Below are 9,116 nucleotides of genomic sequence, written 5' to 3' on the forward strand. Positions count from 1 at the left end.
TTACAAATTGAGATTGGCCTAGTCAATATATGATAGATATCTAGGGTTTAAGTCGATTATAAAAAATTTCCAATCGATTCCAATTGAATCGGTAGAGGCCAACCCCATTGTTAATTCCACTTGAACTTGTTTTGAGAAGAATATCCAAAGTAATGAAAGTATCTTCCATAAACCTTGAAAATTTTCTCTTTTGTGTTGATTTTACCTTTGCAGAGCATAATGAGTCGAAATTATCCATCCTACTTGTCAATGGCAGCTCTAATATCTCTTATGTGGTCAATATAAAATATATAAGCTTTATATATAAAGAGGAAGTGTGAGGAGTGAAAGCTTTGATTGAATATCAAGCTTGGGACAATGTCCTACTTAATTATTTTCTTATTTTATTTCTTATTGATGGATAGTTGTGTTATGATTCTGATGGTGGTGTAGGGAATAATGAGAATGCGACTAATGTTCATAATGATAGCATGGACAATAAAAGGTAAGGGGTCCACTGTTTGTATCAGTTTTCCCCTCTATTGGGCTGGTGTATAGTAATCATAGCTTCTGTGGTCTTCAATGAGAAGCTACACACTGGAAGGTAAATGTTATTTCATATCAGTTTCTAATTCTCTTGGGCTAGTTTGTATTGTAATTTCAGTAGAGAGAATTACAATTAATATTTTACAAGACTACTTATTGTGGTGATGTGACTATTATTTATAGATAATTTTATAACTTGACTGAAGTTGCGTTGAAGGATGAGAGAAATAAGAAGTATTGTTTTTTTCTTATATCTCTTGTAAGATATTACATACCTATGTTGCCATAAGAGATGTGAATAATGGGAGTTAGTTGGAATCTTAGTAATGAGCCTTATTAACGTTGGAATGAAGGAATCCAAGTTTTAGATTATTTTTTTGATTAGTCCATGTATCAAAAGTTCATAATAGTAGGAGTTTATTGTGTCTATCGAGTCTTTAAAAATGTAAATAATTGAGTAGTTAATTAACGTTGTAGTTCCTACGGTTTAGAATATAATGTTGGTAATTGTTGGACTTTTGTATGTATATAAAAGGTTCAATTAGTGTCTGGATATATTGGTGAATTAAATTTGATTGTAGAGTTATAAAATTCAACTATAAGAGGTTATGTGAAATATGTACGTATATATCATGGGTGAGAGTGATATGTTCTGTGCAATTGTTTTTAGTTTACTGTTTCTTCTGTTCTCTGTTTAAAATGAATCTCAGAATATTACCTTCGAACATCCTTCAGTTATCAAATTTAGATATGCACCTTATGTGATTGGGAGTGATTTTATTTTGGAAGTATAAACGTATTGGTCAACCTAGTTGCACTATGAGGGGCATTTAAAAACCTTAAGGAGAGTATTAGTCGTGTCTCTGATACATATCAGATGAAATGGTTTAGCAATCGTTTTTTTACTATAATCTTGTCTTTGATACGATTAACAAATTTCAGAAATCATTTATTTATTTAATTATTTTCTTATTTGGAGGATATATATTTATCTGATCTCAACTTGAAATAAAAGATGCAATAGATACAAAGTCCTTATAAGAGAATCATCAGATTGTTTCAATTATGTAGATAGCCATTTACACAATTCAAGAAATAATATTAATATAATCATTACAACTTATCCATAGTACAAGGCACTGTCACACCTCGCTTCTCAAAAGCGTTGGACATATTTGGTGACTAGTCAAACCTCCAAGATCTCGATTGAGTACTTTAACAATAGACAACCAACAAGATAATCTAACAAAAATCAGATAATTTAGTAAAGTCAAATTATAATCACAAGCTGATGAACTACTAGATGCTATCACAATTAGCTACAGACTTTATTTTAAGATCACCACCCAATAAGTACAGTATTAGAAATATAATTCATAATTACACAAAAGAATAAAAAATAATGAAAGATGATGTCAATCACCCTCACAGTGCCATGTGAGCACAACCCTCATAGCATAATCTTGGCCATGCTCTACGTACTCTTGAGTCTATGACTCTTCGACTACGCTACCCAGTGCCTCACTAATCTCATATGCCTGAAGTCATGTATCACCATCTAAAAAGGGGACAGAAAAGTGGATGAGCTTCGTAAAGCTCAATGAGGGGAGGGAGCATATAGGCATACACATATAAAAATGATGAAATTATATACTCAATCAAAAATTGATTTTGTAACACTTTCTGGCATGGACAGAATACTGTATATATAGATGTTCATATACCTATGTATGGGTGCCACCTGTATAAGTACAAAGGCGCCTGTCCACACCCACACCCATACTCAACTTTGACCCCAGCCTCTGCCATGACCCAGCCTAGCACCGCCCGGTGCGTGATTCAATATCACCCCAACAAACCCCCACACACATAATAAGTGGGAGAGTTCATCTCCAAAGGATTTGCACCCTTAAGTATATATATATATATATATATATATATATATGCCCACATTTCCACTTCTCTCAAACCAATGTGGAACTAAACACCTTGGCCTTTAGAACAAAACTTTGGTTTTTTGTTTAGGAGTTTTGAATTTTTCATTCAAAAGTTCCCTCCTAGACTTTTGAGCTCAAAACCCAAAAATTAAAGTAAAAGTAAAAAAGGTAAAACTTTAACAAGGGGATATATCAATTTTGAAACTTTTTATTTTATTATATAAAATAATTATTTACATATATAAATATAACAATCACCCACAAGTTTCAAAATTTTGATAAAAACATATATGAGCTTAATGAGCGTATTAGACATAGTAGGACATGTCATTACATGTGTTTTTAGGACTTGAATCTGCACTAGGTCTGATGAACTACATTACAGAGTACGAGTGAAGTCAGACATCTTGAACCTTTCCTCATCGTTGTAGTCGATTAGCTCACCAGTCATATCCTACTGGTCAACCTTAACTGACCTTCTCTCTTATCCTGATTATATAGATGTTTAGAGAATTCGCCTATAAAACTCTCATTGTTAGGCGGCTTCACTCCATACATACACTCACGTCATATTTTGTGACTATGATTAATTAAAAGTTTAACTCATCATCTTTTCTTTGTGATCGTATTACTTTACTGTCTAACCAGAATGAGCGATTTTATAGTAATACAAAGCAAGTCATCTAGTGATTTCCTTTTACCCTTTGAACCTAATTCAAAAAAGTTGTCTTCACATTAGTTAGGTGTCCATCACATGACTTTTGTCACAATCTTAAGCTCATTCCTTTAGATATATTATGTATAACCTTTGTAGGTAAGGGCTTTGTGAATATATTCGTTAGATTGCTTTCTGACTTCACAAAGTCGATTGTCATTGTACATTTATTTATGTATTGTATCACAAGATTATTTTTTAGACAAATATGTCTTCTTTTCCTATTGTAAATTTTACTTTTGCCTTAACAATAACTGCATGATTGTCACAATGTAATGACATTGATACCACAGGCTTTGGCCACAATTGTATATCCTTCATAAGATTTCTAAGCCATTCGGCTTCCTTTCTAGCCTTTTTAAGGGTTATGAACTCTGTTTTCATGGTGGATCTTGCTCCACAGGATTGTTTAACTGATTTTCATGAAATAGCTCCATCCCTTAGTGTGTAAATATATCCATCAGTTGCCAATGATTCGTTGTGTCCGAAATCCAATTGACGTCACAATAGTCTTCTAAGACACTTGAGTTTTCACTATAGTGCAAACCACAATCTACAATACCCTTTAAGTATAGTATCTTAGTAATCTATTTAATGCATGCCAATGCTCTTTGCTAGGATTATGAGTGTGTTGACTTAGCTTTCCAACTGCCAAAGCAATGTCGAGCTTGGTTGAGTTCATCAAATATGAAACTGAACCAATAATTTGGGAATATCTCTTTTGATAAATGGGTTCTTCCAAATATTTCTTAAATGACAACCAATATCTAAAGGTGTTTTAAGACTTTGACAGCCAAAGTATTCATATTTTTAAGCATAGTTTTAATATAGTGAACCTGAGATAAGATGATCTTATTTTCTTTCCTGATTATCTTTATTTTAAGAATCACATCAAAATTTTTCATATCCTTTATATCAAAGTTAGACATTAGGAGAGTTTTAGTTGTTTCATTATTTCTAAACGTGTCCCCATTATGAGCATATCATCTACATAAAGAACAATAAATACACTTTTATCATGATTGAATTTACTATACAAATATCTTTCTGAATCATTCATGAGAAATGTATTTAATAACAAGACTGAATCAAGTTTCTCATGCCATTGCTTAGATGCTTGTTTTAGCCCATATAGAGATTTCACCAGTTTTCATATCTTGTGTTCTAATCCATGTGCAATACAATCTTCTGGTTGTTTTATATATATTTCATCATCTAGGTCTCCACTTAATCAATTTGATTTATTACCAATTTATATGTTGATGTTATAGCCATCATAACTTGTATACTAGTAATTCTTGTTACTAGAGCAAATGTGTCAAAATAATCAATGTCTTATTCTTGTCTAAAGCCTTTAACCACAAGTCTTGCTTTAAACTTGTCCAATGACCCATATGATTTTAATTTCTTTCAAAAAATTCACTTTGTGTCTAAAATTTTAGATCCAAGTCAATCAATTCCCAAGTATAGTTAGATACAATGGAATCTAACTCGCTTTTAATTGTTTTTTTTTTTTTTTTTTCAAAAAACAGCATTAGTGGAGATTACAACATCTTTATAAGTTAGAGGATCCTTATCTATTAATTAGGTAAGCCATTCATCTCCTATATAGGTTGATTTTCTTTGTCTTTTATCTCTTCCAAGTTAACTTTCTTCAATTGAAGGTGGTGAGTCATTGTTTAATGAAACTTTTTTTTCTATACCAAAGTTACTACTATCATCCTTATTAATGGTTGTATTCAATTTGTAAGAAAATATATTTTCAAAAAATTCAACATTCCGGGATTCTATTATAGTGTTTTCTTTATGCACACCATTCACAGTTTTAATGATTTAAACCCTATATGCTAAAACTATGTACTGCATAACTAATAAAATATACAATCACACATTTTAGGACCTAATCTCCTTTTCTTGGGTTCAGGTATTACTACCTTAGTCAAACAACCTCATACCCTTAAATACTTTAAACTTGGTTTTCTTTTGAACTAAAGTTCATAAGTTAACAACGCGATCTGTTTGTGGGGTATCTTATTCAAGATATAACAAGCAGATTTTATAGTTTTTCCCCAAGAAATCAAGTGATAATCCTGAATTTATTATCATAGAATCTATCATTTCCTTTAATGTTCTATTTTTCCTTTCAGCCACTCTATTGGACTCGGGTTGGTCTAGCTATAGTTTCATGTATAATACCATTGGTTTTACAAAATTTGACAAATATATAGTTCCATATTTTGTGCCCCTATCAATTCGTAGGCGTTTTATCTCCTTCATAATTAATTTCTATTTATACTTTAAATGAAATAAAAGCATTTTCAACCTCATTGTTAGTTTTAAGAAAATAAATCATGGCAAACCTAGAATAATCATCCATGAAAGTAATAACATAATTATTTCTACCTCTAGATTCATATGTTTTAAAATCATATAAGTCACTATGAATTAATTCAACTAAGTCATTTTGTCTTGAAACAGATTTATGTGGTTTCTTTGTAAATTTGGCTTCTATATATACAGGACATTTATCAATTTTTTATTTAAAATTAATATTAGTAAGTCTCATATTAACAATTTTTTCTATAGGATGATTACAATGTCCTAATCTAGTATGCGACATAAAATATGAATCAACAAAATAAATCAAAGAAGCATTAAGTTTGTCTTGCATTATTTCAAAAATACTTAGTGCAAAAGGCCCTCATTAAGGTAACCTTTGCCAACAAATACATCACTCTTAGTAATAATATACTTATCAGAGTCAAACATAACTTCATCCCAACCATGTTCAAAAGAGGTCCTGAAATCAGATTTGGACGAATCTTAGGAACATGTAATACATCCTTCAAAACAAATGATTTTCTTGAAGTAAGCTTCAACACTACATGTCTTTTACCAATTACATTTGCACACTGTGAACTACCCATAATAACCTTCTCTTTTGAGACATTGGTAAAATAATTCTTGAAAACATTTTTATCTCCAGTTATGTGCCTTGTAGTACCAGTGTCTATCATCCAATCATCTGATTTTTCAATCAAATTGATTTCAGTGATCATGGCAGCGAAAACATCATCTTCAGTAAGATGAACCTTAACCTTGTCAGCAATTTTCTTCTTTGGTTTCCCACAATTCTTTTTGAAGTAATCCAATTTTTCACATGAAAAACAATTACCCTTTTTTTTTTTTTTGCTCCTCTATATTCCGTTCCTTCGATGATTGACATTTTTCAGTCTCTACCACATTGGCCTTAACTTTTGATTGCTTTTTGCTTGGTTTCTCTCAATTTTTATGCGAACAACCTCTTGATCAAAAAGACCAGCCTTACGCTTATGTTTCATGGTAAGCTTGAATGCATCCTAAGAACTTGGTAACTTCTCAATCAAAGAATCAATCATAAATTCATCAGGCATAATTATATTCTCCTTAGACAACCTACAAAACTTGGTATTTGTCAATTTGGGAGAATATATTATCACCGTCCTTAATTTGAAAACTTGAGAAATTACCAATCACATATTTTCTACTCCCGCATCATCGAGAGTATATTTTTTCGTCAGTGTATTCTAGATCATGCATGCATAGTCACATGCAATATACACATTGTACAAGTCAATGGACAGTACATTGAGAATGCAATTCTTGCACTGGAAATCGGCTTTAGACCAAGCCAACCGATTGGTTCCTGAACTGGGTCTTCAAATTGAGGGGTTTTAGGATCTGTTAAGAGCAAAGGCCACTCCAATTGAGTGAGAGTCTCAGTGAAAGACCCACCAGCCATGGGTGTAATTGGTAATGGTGGAGGAGTCCTATTATCAGGCAGAACTGGGGGGATCAGATGAGGTTGTGCCTTGAGTGCTTTTGTTAGCAGTATCCTTATCAGTCATATCTTATATCAGTTATCAGGAAAAAGTTCATCAGACCTTAAGATTGTCAGAAAGGTGAACCCGATAATGAAGTAAAAAGATCATTGTTCGGATGGGAAGTATTCCGAATTGCAGAAGACAAACTATTATAGAAGACCAACACTGATGTTGAAGCAAATGAACCAAAATAGGTTGAGTTTTATCAGAAGATGATACTCTCCTTAAGGTCTGAGACTCCCCCACAGAAATACAATTGGGGATTCCTGTCTCTATCTAATTGTACACAGACTCTGATATATATACAAAGACCACCTCTCTATATTCATATAAACCTATCTATGTATAGACACCTCCCTGTATGTATAGACACATATACGTATTTGAATTTAAAATTCAAATATGGTGTAAAAAAAATAAAAGATAAGAGGCTATCCTCAAGTATCCCATTAGTGGTACAATGGAATCAACAGTGAAAGACCCATCAGCCACAGGTGTAATTGGTGATGGTGGAGGAGTCATGTTATCAGGAAGAACTGGGGGGTCAGATGAGGCTGTGCCTTGAGTAATTTTGTTGGCAGTATCCTTATCAGCTATATCTTATATCAGTTATCAAGAAAAAGTTCATCAGACCTTAAGATTGTCAAAAAGGTGAACCCGATAATGAAGTAAAAAGATCATTGTTCGAATGGGAAGTATTCCTGAATTGTAGAAGACAAACTATTGGAGCAGAGGGCACTGATGTTGAAGCAAACAAACCAAAATAGGTTGAATCATATCAGAAGATAATACTCTCCTTAAGTTCTAAAACGCCCTGCAAAAGTACAATTGGGGATTCCTGTCTTTATCTTATTGTACACAGGCTATGTTATATATACAAAGGCCACCTCTCTGTATTCATACAAATCTGTCTCTGTATAGACACCTATATGTATTTGAATTTAAAATTCAAATATGGTATAAAAAGATAAGAATCTTTTAACCCACACCCGATCTCGGCTTGGCATGCGCAATTCAAAAGCACCATAGGAAACTCCCACACACATGAGAAGTGGGAGAATTCCTCTCCAAAGGGCTTGCACCCTTAAGTAATAAGTCTATATATATGCTCACATTTTCACTCCTCTCAAACCAATGTGGGATTAAACTAGGGGTGTCAATCGGTCGGACCGGTCCGGTTTTGATCAAGCTTAATTGGGTTTGAAGACTTTCAAAGGCTGCGCTGTGTCCGTCCATTTAACTAATCGAGCTTAGTTATTGAGGGCATGGTACACTTTATATTCCGTCGGTCGGCCTCAAGCTATAATCGGGCTATCTTAATCGGGCTTTAGTCGGGCATTAACCGGGCTACGGACATGTTTAATGTTAAACGGGCTTTAACCAGTTTTTAAACGTGCCCTCTTTCAAATGTGCTCTTATATTCTAGCCCACTCATGCAAACCCAAAAAAATGACAATAAATCAATAAATGATATCAAATATCACCATTATTTAAAATGTGAACATGTCTTTACTTTTTAGTTTTTACTCTTTAATTTGGGGGGTAAAATAGGTATTCTATAATCATTAAAGGGTCGAGCCAGGCCGGTGCACAATAGGCATGTCTCGATCGGGAGCCTGACAGTCCAAGTGGCAAAACCAAGGCCGACCATTTGTATCTACTTGTTTAATTATACCTTTCTATTGTGACATATACCCTTGTTTAAGTTTTGCATTTTTTGCTTATGAGTATTGAATTTTTCATTCAAAACTTTCCTCCAACACTTTGAGCTCAAAACCAAAAAATTAAAGTAAAAAAAAAAAATGCAAAACTTAAACAAGGGGATATGTCACAATAGAAAGGTATAATTAAGCAAGTAGATACATCACAATTTTGAACTTTTTTATTTTATTATATAAAATAATTACTTACATATATAAATACAACAATTAAGGAAGCCTTCAGCCACGACGACTGTTGTTTTCAATAGGACAGGCCGGAAGACTACAAGGTAAGGAGTTCTAATTGAACCCACTAGATTGATTCGATGGTTTGGCTGTACTACGCTGGTTAAGCGTGCGAAATTTCCACTAGAAG

Source organism: Macadamia integrifolia, chromosome 7 (genome assembly GCF_013358625.1).
Source record: "Macadamia integrifolia cultivar HAES 741 chromosome 7, SCU_Mint_v3, whole genome shotgun sequence".
NCBI lineage: Eukaryota > Viridiplantae > Streptophyta > Magnoliopsida > Proteales > Proteaceae > Macadamia > Macadamia integrifolia.